This window comes from Nomascus leucogenys, chromosome 12, assembly GCF_006542625.1.
Source record: "Nomascus leucogenys isolate Asia chromosome 12, Asia_NLE_v1, whole genome shotgun sequence".
Classification (NCBI taxonomy): domain Eukaryota; kingdom Metazoa; phylum Chordata; class Mammalia; order Primates; family Hylobatidae; genus Nomascus; species Nomascus leucogenys.
In genome coordinates this window covers 92416668-92434997 of record NC_044392.1, presented here as the reverse complement: position 1 = coordinate 92434997, position 18330 = coordinate 92416668, and the positions used below count along the sequence as shown (strand labels likewise).

The window sequence follows — 18330 nt, the reverse complement described above, 5'->3', positions numbered from 1 at the left end:
AATTAATTGACAAAACAAATTTATTATTTTGTAAATTCGTGTGTTTATATACGGTGAGTACATTTATATAAGATTTCTAGGTTATTCAACTTGCAATATCTATATCAGCAAAAGCAGTGCTGCAGAATATGGACAATATACTGAACTAAATATTACAATGGTATTCATCATTATAGGAATCTAACTCTCATTTATTCCAGAAATACTTTCCATCAGCCAACTACAGCTAGACACTGAAAAGGTCACTGTTCTTCAAAAAGCTTCTGAGAATAAGTGAAATGTTTCAAAATTACCTCAGTCTGATTGGTGCATACCATTCTGAATAGTATAATACTTCCTATACCATACAAAGCTGGGAGCCATTTCTAGATACACAAATGTGAGCAGGCAGCCTAGGCACATGGTGAAACCTGGTCTCTGCCAAAAATACAAAAACTAACCCAGCTTGCTGGCACATGCCTGTGGTCCCAGCTTCTTTGTGGAGGATGGGGTGGGAGGATCATTTGAGCCCAGGGAGGTAGAAGTTATGGTGAACTGAGATGGCACCACTGCATTCCAGCCTGGGTGACACAGCAAGACCCCATCTCAAAAAAAAAAAAAGAATGTGAGTAGGGAGGGTAGTGCTTCCTAAGAGGAAGTTCTAAGTTCTAGAAAGGAGTTTGAGGCGTCTTTTTTCTCTTTAATTAAAATTTAAAATTTAAGGCATCTTTTAAAAATAGGAACTTTTAAAAGACCATTATCTCCGCAAGAGTCATGAGCTATTTTGGTAGACCAGAGACTTTACAAAATTGTATTAGATTGCTGAGAGCTTCTCATACCTGCCTCCCACGGTTTGAGTATTGTGGGTAATTGGGATAAAATGGCACGGTGTTTTAGCTGGGTTTGTGGATGGTTGGATAAAAGTGAGAGACCTGAAGAAGTTGGAGGCTCAAAGTTTACTACATGCCACAAAAACAGATTGAAATATTATTATGTGTGAAATTATGTCCTCTTTAGGAAATTAATGCCAAAGGAAATGTGTTGATAGGAGGGGTAACAAAATTGAAATAAAATCTGAATGAATCCACTCAAACCTAATATAATGGGGCAGTGGAACAGTGGCACACAGGAAAAAAAACTGGATGCAATTTCCAAAAAAAAAAGGAAATGAGCAGGTAAAAAAAAAAAAACCAGATACATATTACCTATTATGTTCTGTGTAGGATATACTTAAGTGAAAGCTAATTTCCCTACAGGTTTAAAAATAAAATTGATAACCTGTCATAAATTTATTCTATAACCTCACCAAAGTTGGAAAATTATTCATCGTTTTCATTATTTTTCTGAGTAAAAGTGCATTTTCAGGGAAAAAGAAACAAGAATAAAATGTATTTGAGAGAAAATTTTGTGAATAGTCTGTGAAGAAATAGTATATAGTTAAAATTTCAGAATGCCATGCATATTAAGCAGTCTATAAATCCTTATGTCCTAATTAGTTTTGTGTATTAACTTATAAATAGTTTTGTATATTCTTGTTTCCTTTCCATGCGTATTTCTCCTTTGTTTCCACAGATGATTTATTTCTCTGGGGAGGGAGTATGTTTACCATTCTCCAGCAGCACCTAGAGCACTGAATTGAGGAAAGCAGGTTTCTATGACTGCTGAATAATTGCCTTTATTATCCTTACATTTTGAAAAATATGTCAGCCTACAATTTCAGTAAAAACGCAAAATTAAAAATGAATATAGAAAATCATGTGCGAGTTTCCCCTGACATTAAATTACCCTGTTGTGCCAAATGTAGCACAAATGGCCTTCTAACAGGGGTCCTATGCAAACAGTGGGTGATCACAGAACACATCAGCAGCAACACCAGGTCACACCGGTGATGTCAAGGACAATGTATTCTGAATTCCATTTTGTATTTCTTATGTGATATTGTGCCAGAACACAAATATATAGACGCAGATATATACATATACATGTGCATATATATTTTTTTACAGAATTTAAATAATTCATTCAAATAAATTATTTAAATGATTTAAAAATTCCTTTGTCAAACAGATTAATGGAACCTTGTTATTCAAAAGATAAATCATTTTATATGAAGTGGCAAAGACTTCAAGGGCTAATAAAGGTTTTATGAGAGATAAACTTTTAATGAATTATTAGTTTCTTGTGTGCTTATTTTCTACATACATAAACATATACACATATGCTTATGATGATATTTATATCAACATTTCCTGGCTGATTTTTAAGGAAACAGTATTTACAAAATTTAAAATAAAGTGTTTGTAGAGATTTTATTTTTAGCAGCTGAAGCATAATTCACCAAAGCAAAGGAGAAAGTTTAAATAACAGTGCTGTAAATGTTATTATTTGTGTAATGAGATAAAACCGACCATTTTTTAAATTTGTAATTTATATGAACCTAGTAATCATTAGTCCTGAACAATTTTACTCAGGTCATTCTCTAGGCTTAAAATTTATTCTGCACTCAAGTCTTTTTGCTACATAGGTCTTAATCACAAGATGTTTTGCTCTAGAAAATGATGGTGAACTAGTATTTATATAACAAGACCTTATGACCCTGGGAAAAATTTTAAGGATTTTTATAAGGCTCAGTACACATTCTTCAGGGAAATTTTGGCATAGTTTCAATTTTAGACTCTACTGAAATTCAATTGGTTTATTTCATAATTAAAAACAAGAAAATCATAGTAACAAAAATATGTAATGTATAGCACTCTTGTTTATAATAGAAACATCCATAAAGAAAGAAACATGCTCTAACTTTTCTCATTACCCCAAAGGGAATTGCATCTTTAATCACACAAAGCACAACTGCTTTCTAATTTTGTTTAAAGTATTTCAGTACTTACAAAAACCAGATCAGGTTATTGTAAATCTAGAGCAAATTAGAATCATCGGCCTCTGCTCAGCTCTATGCAAGAGTTCTATGTAAATCATAAATTTAATGGCATATTAAGACACACATCTGTTTCAGTTTTGTAGAAGTTAATAATCTAACTTCAGAGTATTTAAACACTTCTCTCATTAACTGAAAAATTCAGGCAAAGACAGACTTCCCTCAGTATATAAGGTATAATATTTTACTTCCAAATTTTGATAAGCTGTAAATATTCTTAAGGAAAGACAGTTTTCTAAATATTCAATCTAGTATCTATTTTTGACCTTACATGATTTCCTCCTGTACAGAAATATTCAATATAAGCAAATAGGCCAGCATTATCATCTCAAATCTACACCTGCATAAAGTATTTTGATTTATACATATATCAAGTTTAAAATCATTTTGCAACAGGGCATTGGAAAGTAAATATTAAATAATTATATGAAAATGTCAAAATTCATTCTTTTAAATATTTTTCAGATTCTTTGTTTTATTACCCACAAATTTATTTTTAAATGATAAATGATAGTCTTCTTGAGATTCAGATAATTTGAAAATAATTCACATTCTTGGGTTCCTCAAACATTTACATTTCATAGTCAGCATTTTTACTCTGCTTTTCTCTAATTTTATTTTAACAAACTATAAAAATTGTTTTTATGTTATATCCATTACCTCTTTCCTTGACACGTCTCCTCATATATAGCAGTAACCCAGTATTATAATGAATTATTGTGTTTCAATTGTCATTAGATAATAAATAAGAAATTAGCTTTTCTTGCTGTATATTCTACATTGTTTGAACAATTAAAAATATATAGTTTGAATTTGGGCTATTAATTAGGGCAGTAAGGATACAGTACTAATTAAGTTGGCATCATTTTCGGGACAACTAAAGTTGTCCCCCGTAATGAAGGGGGCACTCTTAATGCATTAATAATCATCGTTAGTTATATTGTAGATAGGTGATTTTGGTAACCAGGACAATTGACTAAGAGTGTGGATGGTCCAGCGAAACACATTTCCATCACTAAAATAAAACCATTCAAAGAATATATTATCCAGGTGATGGTTTAGCAACATCTTTTTAATGTACAATAACTGGACAGGTTATTTATGTGTTTGTATTTCTAACCTAAAACAAATTTTTTCCCCAAATTTTTCATTAAATATTACTTAACAAAACCTTATCATTACTGAATGCTTTCAGTACTCCTTTGAGATATCAATGACATTTTAATATGATTCTAAATTTGGATGCTAATTTGAAAGAAAACTGATTCTTTTCTATCACAAAAGCATATGCCTATTACATCATTGTTTGGTCTAGGATCTAAGTGATTGATTTCATACTGACCTTAAGAATGCATCGTAAAGAGTTTCAGTAAATTGAAACCTCAATGATACTATTCTTTTATTAAGAAACTATGTTGATGGGAATTAGGCTTATAACACATTATTTTACTTTGCAAACTGCTGTTCTACTTTCCAGATGCTCAGACATATTTATTTTTATTAAAATATGCATGGCAAATAAAGGCCTTTAAAAAATAAAGCAGCAAAGTGGAGTAAAAGATCATAGTTATATTGATTAGAGAACAAAGTCATGAAAAACATTAGTAAGAGTTAATTTATAGATCAGAAGGATCAACCAAAGTCAAAGTCAAACATCTCATGTTATACAATGTTATGCTATAAAAGATTTTCAGAAATGAAACAGGTCCAGGAGCGATGGTCCACGGCTGTAATCTCAGCACTTTGGGAGGACTGCTTGAACTGAGGCGTTCAAGACCAGCCTGGGCAACATAGGGAGACCCCGTCACTAGAAAAAAATAAAAAAAATTAGCCAGGTGTGGTGACACTCATTTGTGGTCACAGCTACTTGGGAGATTGAGGCGGGAAGATTGCTTGAGCCCAGAAGGTCAATGCTGCAGTGAGCCATGATTGTGCTACTATACTCCAGCCCAAGCTGGGGTGAAACACTGTCCCAAAATACATAAATAAATAAATAAATAAAATAAAAATAAAAATAAGTTTTTTTGTGTTTCAAAAATACTAAGGGATCATAGAGTATAATTATTTTATGCTGTATAATTATGAAAACTTTAATGTATGAAAACATCCTAAGTGTTATACACACTTGAAACAATATGAAAACATTTTAAGTGTTATATAATTGTATATTTGACTCACTTTCTAAAATGCAGAGAGGTGTATGTGAGTTTGTTTCTTGACTCTTAAAAGCCTTTGCAAGTTTTGCCATACTACAATGAACTATGAATAATCAGTCATATTCGAGAGGCACTAAAAATTCAATTTGGACTATTCTGTGAAATTGCTACTTGTTTATCTTTAAGGATTTAGGTTTGATAGAGTTACTTCTACTGTTAACCATCTCTTTGCTTTTGTTCTGCACCTAAGCAATACATGATACTTTATCAAGAACTGCCCAAAGAGTTGTAATTTTAGATTATCCTTAGTTTACCTTCAACAATTTTAAAAAAAGTTTAAATAAATTTAATTCATCGTTGACAGTGGTGGAAGTTTGTATGCACTAAAAGGTGATCAGGAGGTATTTTATTTTTGTTTTGTTTTGTTTTGTTTTGTTTTTTGAGACAGAGTCTCGCTCTGTTGCCCAATGCCCAGGCTGGAGTGCAGTGGCACTATCTCGGCTCACTGCAACCTCTGCCCCCCAGGTTCAAGCAATTCTCCTGCCTCAGCCTCCCGAGTAGATGGGATTACAGGTGCCTGCCACCGTGCCCAGCTAAGTTTTGTATTTTTAGTAGAGACGGGGTTTCACTGTCTTGGCCAGGATGGTCTTGAACTCCTGACCTTGGGATCCACCTGCCTTAGCCTCCCAAAGTGCTGGGATTACAGGCGTGAGCCACCGCACACGGCAGGAGGTGTTTTTTTAAACCATGTACTGTTAATGATAAAACACGGTTATGAGTATTTATGATGGACAAAATTATTAGAAGTTATAGACAGCTTTGTATAAAATGAGTGTTCTTTTGCTTACACTTTGTGATCTGACAGAAGCATTGATAAAAGACCTATAAGACCCAACTATAGAAAATTCTCAAGATGCAGAGATTAATGAGAGTTTATAGGAACAATCTATGGGAAAGAAAAACTTTAAGACTCAGTGGAACAATAATTATGAGGAATATCTTTTTAAATTTGCTTACTTTCGATTATCATAATGGTAACGACATAAAAATTTCCTAAATCTTTATATATAATTATGCATATATTAATTAACACGTAGTGCACAGAAAAAGTCATGTTAGCAGTTGAACTAGTGGATGCTTTTTTTTTAAAGTATTAATTACCAAATGACAGCTATTAATAATACGTGATTATATACTTCTAAATTGTACCATTAAACACAATATGCCTTAATTATATTTATATTATACTTTAAACTGTCATTACTTTTGGAGACTGCATCTCTACATTTTGGATAGGGTTTGGCCTTCTTGGACAAAATTTGCTAAGCCTATAGAGCAGGGAGAATAGCTAAAACCTTACTGGCTTTGCCAAATGCCTTCATATGTTTTTGCTCTTACGGAAAATGAGTTTTGCTTTCTTTTCAGCCTACATGCATGGCAAGGCAAAAATTGAAAACAAAGCTAGCAACTTTCAACAAGTTCTAGTTAAGTTTGGCATTCATATATTGCTCTGATCTGCTCTAGAGCTTTAACGTAGTTTATTTTCTAGAGTAGGAAAAACTAGTTTCAGCACCAAGCATCATCGACAAGTAATGATAAAGAAAATGGAACTGAGTTAGGTTTAGGATACAATCTAGCTAATTTTATTTCTATTTCTGAATTAGAAATGAGAGTCATTCCACGTGTTTTTTGTTTCTTTTGAGAACTTTCACAAACTCTAATCACAGGCAAAAATAAGCTCCCCATAATAGATACAACCTTCCCTCCTTAATAGTTTTCTATAACTGTGTTGCTCAAACTTAATGGCAGTTTTTGGCCTACTCTCAAGCCTCAATACCTCTTCCCTTCAACCCTGACCCTTTTAGAAGTGACTTAGCTTATAGCCATTTGCCAGAGTAGGGCAGTGAAAGTGATACTGTGTTCTACTGGCTTATGCTAATCACAATATTCTGCACCTATGTCCATTTTCATACTATTTCAGATTCTTTGTTACTCAAACTACTGTTATTCTTATGTATATTTTAACAAGTGCCTGATCACTTCCCTCTAAACAAAGATACTTAGATGATAAATGTCGGTTTAAAAATTCGCATAATTTCTGTACCAGAAATATATGAACCCATTGAATAAAATAATCTTCAGTTTCTTAAGGTTACTTAAATTAAAAACATGAGTTTCTACAGTTGGAAAAAACATGTATGGTTAAAATGTTTGAAGCCCATCAATCTCTCTAACCACATAAGCTAATGAGTTCCTTCTGTTTTCTTTGAATGAAATCACCATGAGTGGTTATATGTTGATTTAACATAAAACAAATGGAAATGGGTGTTTCCTTTGTCCTTTGTAGAATTTATTTTAAAAAACAATTAGCAACTATTATGAACAAGTCAATGATTTTGCCATTACTTAAATAATAATTTAGATTGAGTAATTAAATTGATTGGATTGCAGGGAATGTATAACATACTCCAACTCTCCTTAACTTGCACACATCTGTAGATATTATTAAGCTTCTCATTTCATTTTTTTCTACCGTAACACCTGTATTGTTATAAATTATGTTATGAATTGTCAGAGAGTGCCAGGTAAATTATGTTTTCTGAATGTAGATATACTCTATGGTGTGCGCCTTTTAAGTGTTCCTTTGTAATGGCAGGTTTGTGGCTAACAGCTTAATCTTCAATCTAGCAATATAATTAAACACTATTTCAATTCTTCTTTGTGGATATACAAAGAAGGTTGAAGTTTTACCTCTAAAGAATAAAGAAATAATTAAAAATCTTTCATATTTAAAACATTGTCTTACACAGGCAGTATTCTTATATGTAATTTTAAAACATAGCAAGTCTATTATATTTTTAGGAGAAAAGTGTGGAACCCTTTGAACTCTATAGAATACACATCCTAATGAAATAAAATTTGAAACTTCTATGGGGCATTTTTCTAGTTTGTATAATTTTAATTCACTTTTGATAAATTCTTCCCCCTTCCAATTATCCTCCTTTTTTGTGATATTATCTCTTTAAGAATACAGTGAAGAGTGATTCACTTATGTCCTGAGCATCAAAGAATGTCAAATATATGATGCAGATAGATAATGGGTTTTTCCAGAGATTATTTCTGAGAGTTAAATAAATAAGTAAATGAGCCAACATATGGCCAGTTTAATTCAGGCAAAAATGTCTATTGATTACTTACTAAGCTCACTAAATAAAAACTTCAGCCTAAGTTTTGCTTCCCAAAAGAAAATAGGATTAGACTGATGTATGCACTCATTGGGGCTTCTTGTGAATGGTGCCCAGATGAGTGAAAACCTTCAAAGATGAACAAAAGAAAGGGCTAAAATATTTTGGTAAATGCAAGTTACTATTAGTTTGACATATTCTCTTTTGCAATCCTGAATGAAATAATTTTATATTCCTAAGGAGATCATAAAATTACCTCTGAGGTCTGAGAATTAGATAATTCTGCCTTCTTTTCAACGACTTGAAGTAGCCTGATTTAATTTTGCTAGGTAGATCTGTTGTATGTATGTATTTTGACATATGTAAAAACGTAGGTACGTTATAAGGTTTCGCATGAGCTCTGCATAAGTGTACTTTATCCAGACTAGTTTATATCCTGCGTGGTTAATATTTGAATTATATTATGTAAGAAATTCCAGATGTAAGTGTGTATGTAGTTTAAAGCACCAATGCTCTAAGTTGCTCTTTTTATCTTTTGAAATAGTGAGAATATTAAAACATCAATACATCAGGTAGAAGAAATTAGATTATCAAAGATTCTTTTTTAATCTGAGAATTACAATGAACCCACCAAAAGAACATGTTCTAGTTATTTGGACACATGTACATTTAACCTATGATTTCCTACAAGTCAAGAACAAACTTGACCAGTAGCTGGATTGGATTTACTTTAGTACTACACCTATCTGGCTTTCTGACAAAATACTGATAGGTATTTAGGATCTTCATGTCTTTTGAACAATCTGCTGTTGACATATTAATAACATCGTTTGGAATGATTCCTGAAGTATGATGCTTGCAACATTCATGCAGCACCAAAAAGTACATATTGTTTCTGAAAGCAAAGCAGCTTAAGTTTTATCCTATTTTCTAGGTTTTAAATATTAGAGAATCATTTTTTTCTTGAAAACCAAGGTAAATATGCTTATTTAATTGATGGCTGCATTCATTAGTAGAATCAGTGGTTTACAAATACATCTGAAAACATAGCTGCTTCCAGCTCAGAAATTTTGTAATAAAAAAAAAAAATCCATGTTTGAATTTTCTGGCATGCACAGGACACTTAACTGGCTTTTAAACGTTTTTCCAGCGTGATTCGCCCTGTCCTGCTCCGTTCCTTTCAGCTTAGGTCCATCGTTGGCTCTGCCTGGCTGTTTGCTGACATTGCCAACGGAGAGGGGCAAGGAAGTGTGTTCAGAGGACAAGAGCAAAGGCAGTTTCAATGTAAGGAAATGAGGGAAACAGACCTAACAGCTCTGTGACTATACTTGAGAGTAAAGAGCCTTGTAGTCTCCTTTCCTTCCTTTGCTTATCCTGGTGAGTTTAATCAAAAACAAACAAAACGCTCTTGTGAAATATAGTCAATAAAGTCAAAGTTTAGCTGGCTCTACGTAACTACAAAGAAAAAATCATCGCAATTTAAAAAAATGTAACTTTCATTAACGAGCGCGCCGGAAATCTCAGGTATCAAAGACGCATTAACCCTGGAGCGTCCCCCGCGCGCCGCAGCCGGACGGAGGCAGCCGCGGCGAACAGACGTTCTTTCTCCTCCAAGCAGTTACACAAAAGGAGGGCTACGGAAACTAAAAGTTTCGGGGCCTCTGGCTCCGTGCGTGGAGAAAACAGAAAACCTGGAGACGGGGTGGGTGAAAGACGCATCCCGGGCGCCTCTCCGAAGTCCAGGCCGGGAGCAAGCTCCTGGGCTTAGAGGGGAGAGGGCCCCGAGCCGCTGGTCACTCCCCTGCGCCCAGCCTCCGAGCGCCGCGCTTCGCGGCGCTCACCCAAATACTCTTCACCCGCTCCAGAAATAAAATAAATGTTTTTAAAGTACATGTGTGTGGACAGGATGGAGAGCGCGCGCCGGCGGAGCGCGCGGAGGACCCAGCGCGCAGTGAGTGGAGTTTGGGGGTGGGCTAGGGGTTAGTGGTTGAATGGGTGTGTTAATGGGGGGAGCTGGAGGCAGAGCTCGGGGACCTGGGAGTAGGGGAAGCGCGAGCCGACAGGGAGGGGAGAGAAGGGGAGGGGCGCGAACTGGCGCAGGCCGCCTCCGGGGCGCGTTCCACGGCCGTGCGCGCGCGTCCCTCGCCGCCACCGCCGCCCGGACAGCCCTGCGGCCGCCCCGCCGGCGGAGCCGGGGCCGGCCTGGTCCTCGGGCGGCTGCTCGGCCACCGCCACCGCCGTCCGAACGGCTCGAGCCCGTAAGTATCCCCTTTCGCTCCCCCTCCCCGCCGCTTGGGCGCACGGCCGCAGCAGCTGCTCAAATGGAGTGGAAAATGGCCATTGGGCGGCAATGAGTTATAGATTATCTGCTCCACGTTTTGTACTTAGCTGCCTGTAATCTTCTTTTGAGTTTGCCCGAGCCCCTTGCTGGAAAAATCAGGAGGGAGAGATTTGTCCTTTGCCGCTGTACACGCTAGTATGTTTATATGATTAGCCCAACTGGCGGGGAGGGCGGATTTGGGGGAAGGAGGAGGAGGAGGCTGGAGGTGACTCCAGTTCAGACCTCGCGGAGAGTCTGTGTCAGGACTTCGCATTCCCCCGTCTCTCTCTCTCTCTCTCCCTCTCGCTCCCTCTCACTCTCTCTCCGCTCACACACACGCAGAGGTGCTGGGGCGAAATCGGGAGCTTACCAGAGAATTCCTTGGGATTGTTGGGGGGCATCTCCCCTCCGCTGCTGTGTGTGGCGTGGCTCTTCCCGGCTCCTCCTTCCTTCCCCGAGCCCGAGTCTGCGCCGCCAGCCTTCCTTGGGGCAGCAGCCACCGCTCAGCCCCGGCCGGAGATCCGAAATGTGAGGAGGGGTCGCCGCCGCCTCCCGCCCCAGGCTGCAGGGTCGGCGCGAGGGATGCCTTTCCGGCCCGGCGCTCGGGGGGCTGAGGGGCTTCGCCTGACAAACTGAGTTGGCCTCGCGCCGCCGGCGCCCGCCCGACGCTTCGAAGGGACTCCCAAGTCTGCGCACCTCTGTCAGGCTTTTGCCTCCACCACCCCTTTCGCTCTGATTCCCGATTTTTTTTTCCCTAAGGGAGCGTGCGGTCTGGGGGTGTGTGCGTGTGTGTGAAAGACCTCTCTCGAAGAGCGGCGTGTGGGAAACTGCGGGAAAATGTTGACTTAACCCCAGGAGCCGCCCGGCGCTGGCTGCTCGGCTGGAGGCGGCGGCGGCCGAGCAGGAGGACGCGCCGAGCCGCGGCGCCGTGTCCGGCCGGGGAGCCGCGGCGCTGCTTCCCGCGCGGACTCGGCGGCCGAGGACCCGCTCGAGGCCGGCTTCGGCCCTCTCCGGCCGGGGTCGCCGCTGCCCTCCGCGCCTGTCCCCGCGCGGCCCCCGCGCCAGACGGCCCTCCCCCGGGGCGCGCTCGCAGACGGAGGTAAGAGCCGCAGGAGCGAACAATGTGCCTCTGTGCCCAGCTTCGGAGACCTGTTTGCTTTGCGCCTCCAGTCCGGGGGTGGATGCTGGAGGCGGAGGGAGCCGCGGGTTAATGGGGCTCGGCTGTTTCTGTTCGGCCGGCCCAGGGGGAGACCTGCGCTCGCTCGGGCTGCTCGCTCCCGCCCCTCAACCTCTTGGAAATCAATCCGCAGAACTCTCAGTCCGGTCCAGCCGGCTTCTCCTTTTCTCGTGGAGCCATTGTAACGCTCTCCAGGCATCAGTCTAGTTGCCGGGGGCGCTGGCAAGGGGGGTTAGGATGAGGCTCCCGTAGCCATGCATTTTTTAATTTCATAAAAGCTTGGGGTCGGAAGGTTCCGCCCGTCCTTTCACTGGCGGGCTGGGGAGGAGGAGTGTGAAGCGCGTCCTCGGCGGGGCTTATTTGCTCCGGGCGCTGGGGCCCGGGGCCACCCCAGCGTCTCTCCCGCCTGCCCTCCCGTCCCGGGCTGTAAGTGGAATGGGGAGGCTGAGAGGCTGGAGCGAGTTCGGGGGAAGTGGACGGTGGGGGAGGGCTTGGACGAGTTTTTGCGGGTTGCTGTTCCTTCTCGTTGGTGTGTGGGGAGGCGAGGATGACAGCAAAGCGCAGCCAGATGTGGTCGGGCCGCCGCCGGGACTGGCTACGATTGGGAGCGGCTGGGCTGCTGCTGCCAGGGCGACCTCGTGGGGCGGGGGAGGGTGCAGGGGCCGGGGACCCGGAGGGCCACGGGGAGGGCAGAGAGCCTCCCGGACCCGCAGTGAGAGGGCAGCAGCGGGCCGCGTTGGGCCTGCGGGAGAAGTTACGGAGTGTATGCTGCTGGAGTGGCTGTGGGGCAGGGAGCCTCGGGAGCCTGGTTTGTAGGATGGGGGTGCCACTGGGGAGTGGCGGCGAGAGAAAGGCGTGGGAGGAGCGCGAGGGAAGGGGAGACCCCCACGCTGCCCGAGCGTGGGCTCCTTGATTGGCTGGGGCGACCCTCAGGCAGAGGGGGCGAGGGCGAGCCAAACCATGGAAGCGCCCCAGCAGTGTGGAGGTGCGCCTGCGAGACTTCTGCGCTTGGGACCCGTAAAGTTTATTCCTTTCGCCAGACTGCGGGGTTGGGGTGAGGGGAGAATGCTGGAAGCTTTACTTAATGCCAAAGTGTCGCTGAGTGGAGGCTTTTTTTTTTCCCCCTCAAATCATCTGTTCACTCTGTGCTCTCAAAGCATAGTTGGGAGGGACAAGTCCTGCGGTATCTATCATAGCCTTTCTCTTTTTAGGGACTCCTCCTCCTCATCTTTTCTCCCTCTCCCCGCCCCCCATTCCGTTCTTCCCGATACAAACTGTTGTCTCAGATTCCGACCGAGGAAATGTTTTCCTCCTGTTTCTTGAAAGGTGTCAGGCTGCTTAGCAGCTTCTCCCAAGCAGCCTGGGAGCGTCTGAGCTGCAGCTACCAACCATATGGTTCCCGTTACAAAGGCCAGGTTCTAAGGCACTCTCTTCCCCACCCCGCCCTCAATTCTTTGATTTTATTCTGCATTCTTTCAGTACGTGCACTTCTCTTCCCCTTTCCAGAGGCATAGATTTAACGGACCTAGTTGATTCATTCATTTCCCTGTCACTATTTATGTCTGGAACGGGCCCCACCGAGTTTGCTCTTTGCTCAACGAAGTTCCACAGCGAAGAAAGTCACATCCTTTGGTAAATAATTACCTGTTAGGATGTCTTCTTGCTAAGTCAGGTTTGATCTTGGGCAAACCTTAGAAAATAGGCACTAAAGAGGCAATATGCGTCCAGAGCAGAAAAATAGAATAGTTTTGGTACTCATCTGTGGCAACATTCCAGCTTGTGATGGGACTGTTTTGACCTAACTAAGGGTACTTTGTAACTTAAAATTTTGTATCCTTGTAATGCTTGAGAAACGCTTTAAAAGAAAATTTACTTCTGTCCAGGTGTGTTATGGAACTTTTTGTTGTCTCTCCCTCCACCCTTCCATAAATTTATGCATAATAGAAAGAATACTACAGAACAAATGTTCTGTTGTTTAGTTTCTTCAGACATTCCGATTCTCTCCTTTTGTTGTTTGCCTCTAAAAGAGGTGCCATTTCACATCATTCTGCACAAATTGTTTGAATTAATGCAAGTGTGAATTCTTACCGTTTGAAGGGGACTATTAGCATATCAAAGGTTTCTTAGCTTTAGCTCAATTGAGAAAACTTCAGCCTGTCTTCCTTTTGCTTCCAAGCGGAGGCCCAAAGGGCAATGAGAATTGTAAAGGGTAAAAATAGGGAGGTGGATTCAGGCTGTGTTTCTGAACTTTTACTGTTTTGTAATTATGTGAGCCAAAAATATTGTCTATTGCTGTGGAGCCCTTGCAAATGGCAAGACAATTATTTTCTATTGATAAATGGTTTGTTCCTAGAAAAAGAGTGACCTTTTGTTTTATGATAGTCACTGTTGCCTGTCTTTTGGGGTCCCTTCAGTGTAAGAGAGAGTGAGAAAGCCTTTCCTTCTAACTTAATGCTTTTTTAGGAACTACACTTTGTTTTATTAGTAAAATGAAAAGGGCATTTAATTAGTGTTTAATTAGTCTCTAAAACAATAGAAATTTTGTGATTAAAAGATTCATTTGTACACGTAGGAAACTTTGTTTTTTATGTGCCAAATAAATAGGAAAAAAGTCAGCGGAGGATGTTGAAAATTAAAACCTCAAATGAACTTGACACAATTTCTGTTGCAAATAGAAGCTTGGAAAAGTTTTTTTAAGTGAAGATTCAAATTTTTGTGAATTCTATTTAAATAGAGATAATTCTGTTTAAATATTGTTTCAAAATTTTTGTATCTTGTCAAACAGTAAACTCTAGTATTCAGTTGGTTTATTTTAAAAAATATAGTTTATTTGTTCTTGCTTTTTTATGTTACAGAGAGAACAGATCTTTGAATTTCTTTTAACAATTCAATATCCATGAATGAAAAAAAACAAGAACAAGTGCTTGGGTCATTTGGGTTAGTTATCAAGTGCAGATAAATCAAGGGGGAACTTTTATCTTCAATTTCTTGGGAAGAATTAGTTTTATTTATTTGACTTAAGAATTTACAAAACTTAGTTCTAAGATGGAAATGAATTTCAGGGGAGACTATTTTGGAGATGTAAACTCATACTTTTTATAGTTTTACCTTAGATGGTTGGTTGCTTTTGAATATGAATTGATAACCTTTCATTTACTAATGTTCAAACTCCTTGCTTTTATTTTAATAGTGAAAATGAATTCCAATGTAACAATTTCAGAGGGGAAAAACTTTCATTAATTGCCTAACATTGTTAGCTTAAGTGTAATAGGATGATACTTTTTTTTGGATTACAATTAGGTTTTTTTTTTTCTTTTGTGCCATTGAGATTGTATATCATTGCATCATTACCCTGAAATTATTTTATGGTAGTTTATTTATCTGATCCCTTCACTTGTCTAGGAAGTACTTTAGTGGTAAAAAAAAAAAAAAAAAAAAAAAAAAAAAAAGGCCACATTGATGTAGTTGCCATTATTGCACTTAAGTTGCTGTTAACTAGTCTGCTTTGAATGCAGAGTGTTATAAACAACATTATCCTTTAGAGCTATTAGTGATAATCTAAAAATTGTCTTGAAAACATTGCTCTTCACTTTATATGAGGGTGATCTTGAATTCAGTAAATCTCTGAAGGTGCAAAATGTAGTGAAAAGATTTTTCAACATTTAGATGACAAAATTGGACTACTTAGGGAAAAATTAATGTGTTGTAGAAGCACTTCAGCTGCCATTTTCAATCACTGGGTTACTATGTGTTGGCAACAGAAAACGAATTTAGAAATGGAGATAGCTCTGGGAGCAGGTAGTTGGGGAAATCAGAATATTGAATCATGTGGGGTAGAACAAACCAATTACTTCAAGTTTTGACTTGAGAATTTCCAATAAGTATAATTTTTTCCAGGCTTTTGACTGTCTGCTTTATTAATGGACTAACATCAAAGCAGTCAACAGAACTTCCAAATGTTATAAAAACTAATATAAATATACAGATCTCACATGCAGTAATACAAGTCTCAATTTAAGACGAACAGTTGGGGTTTTTATTGCTGCAATTTTCACAATCAGCAGAAACATTAACACCAGGCTTCTGGGTGTTTCCTTTTTTGAAATGAGCTAGAAGAGAGCTTTAAAACTAAGGTTTACTTAGGGTTAATCTTTATTTGATCATTATTGAAGCTTTCTGTGTTTCATTAAATTTAAAATAGCATTTTATATCTTAATATAAGAATATGTGAATTGAGACTGAGTTGTCATGAAGGTCAAGAGGTAACTAGAAATCTACAAACCATAGTAATAAAATGTTATTGCTTTATTTTCTATCAAAATATTTATTTGACCTCACTTTTGTGAGTAAATATTCAGATAACACTCAGTTTATTGACAGATGTAGGTGGAATGAAGAGAGCATTACAATGTATTCTAAGATGTAGGTTAAACATACTTGTACCTACCTAAGAGAAATCTGTTTTCATTTTAACAAGAATCCATACCGCTTCCCCAATGCTGATATTTAAGAACATAGATTAGGGTTACTTAGATTAGGAATGGAAGATAGCTTTGGAAATGGAGGAATTTAGTTTCACATAAGGTGCTATTTTTACAAAAGTTTCTTCAAAGACTGTAGCACTTTTGCCTCTTACTGTTTCACCGTATCTGATTTTGAGTCTTGAAGGGAGAGATGCGCATTTGACGTCTGTCTGCTTTTCTGCAGAAAAGATTTATGTAAAAAATAAGTGCAATTATTTTCAAGGTAATATATTTTGCAAATAAAATGCATCGTTACAAAAAAATGGTTCCTCAAGATTATTTGCAAAAATGCCTAGCTAAAAACTTTTCAAATTGATAGATTTAGATAAAGCATTAAAAATAGCAAGTTTAGCTACTAGACCTGAAAAGGAGTTGAAGTTCTATGAATGTTTTGGTCATATCAGTTCCTATGGATTAAATATGAGTTAATGTAACCTAAATTGATAACTTTTGTTCTATTTTTAACAAAGATTAGAACATTTCTATTTCCAAGATAGATTAAAATGGTTGGCTAGTTTACTTCTCTCTTACATAAGACTAATTATTCTATAGCCCCACCCAAATAGTCATCTCTTCAAGTAATTCTTGATTGAAGGTTGAAAGATTGAAAAGTATTTAATCACTCAGATTATTGTAATTAGGCTTGATGCTATCACAAAAATAAATTGAGACTATTCTCCAAAATCTTTTTGCTGCTTAAGATGCTCTCAAAGATTGGCCAGGTAGTGATTATATTTTTTAATGCTTTAAGAAAAAGCTTAAGGAAATAGTTTCTTTAACACAGAGATGAATAGTTAATTATTGGAATTAGGGAATTATACTCCTTGACCTAGTGTGATAATTTCTAAAGGAGTAACAAGGGTCTGTCAACCCTAAATTTTACTCAGGACTTTAATTTGGTATTTTGAGTGTAGTATATAGGTTTTGTTAAGCATGTTAAGTATAGAAATTTGCTTAATGTTTTGATTGTTTTGATGTAAGTTTTTTTTTTTTTTTTTTTTTGTGAGTCACCGTGTCATGAGAAAAGGGAGATCCTAATAAAAAATATTTAACATTTTTTTCCTGAGATCATATATCTGCTGCACTAAGTAGACAATGATTTGTGGATACTTTTTGATATATTCTTATCCAACAATTTTTTAAAAGCTTATTTTATTTTATTTTTTTACAAAAAACCTCCTATATTTGACAAATAAACATTATCTAAAAGAAAAATATGTAAATTGAATAAAGGAACCAAGCGCTTAACACCTGCAAGTAAAGTGCAGCTTATAGCAAAATACTATTGATTGCTTTGGAAGCAGAAAGCAAGTTTAAATACAATTTGTTTAATTACAACCAAAATGCAGTTTTATGAAGTAATACAGTTTGTCTTCACAGATGATTTTATGCATTGTCTGGTAGTAAGTAAAATCCCATCACACTTACATAAGTTTGTTCAATTACCAGAATGACTAAAAGAAAAAAAAATCTATTTAGGTTGAAAAACAACAGAAATTAGGTTACCTTGGTTTGTAGGAACTTGCCAGCAATGTCTACATTGCTTAATAATATCAAAAGTTACCATGTTCACAGTGTAAGGATATTGGCGCCTGTTTTAATATGCATACATTTGTTTTCTTGGTGACTTCTGTTAGATGCAGAGTTTTTTCTTTTTGCTTTTCATTTTTGTTTTGTTTTTAGGAAAGCTATTGCATGACATGCGAGAAACTACTTCCACTGGCATATTCTCATTTATTTTAGAGGTTTGTTTTTAAGTAGTTGCTTTTCCATATTCCTTGGATTTATAATCAGCTGATATTTTAGATTAGTGAAATATCAGGTGTAATTTTAAGAATCAAAAGAAGCCTACTCCATTGTAAGATATAAATAGGTTATTATCAGCAACCAAAATACATTTTGGCAATTCTTACTACTGACTCTAGAATTACATTGAATTCTAAATCCCGAATTCTTGTGGCAATAAAGTAGCATGGGATTCATCGTAGCAGATAGCTGGGCACCTGTTTTATTACCACCTTGATTAATTCTGGCACCCAGATTTACGGAAGTGCA

The 18330-nt window shown here is 38.4% G+C and overlaps 1 protein-coding gene and 1 pseudogene across 1 annotated transcript in view; both read left to right on the top strand.

The window, feature by feature from the left end:
- The window catches only part of LOC100596719, a 112650-nt pseudogene extending 102524 nt beyond the window's left edge, over window positions 1-10126 (top strand).
- ADGRL2 (adhesion G protein-coupled receptor L2) overlaps window positions 1-18330 on the top strand; it is a 693508-nt gene that overhangs the window by 490061 nt on the left and 185117 nt on the right. The window lies entirely within an intron of this gene.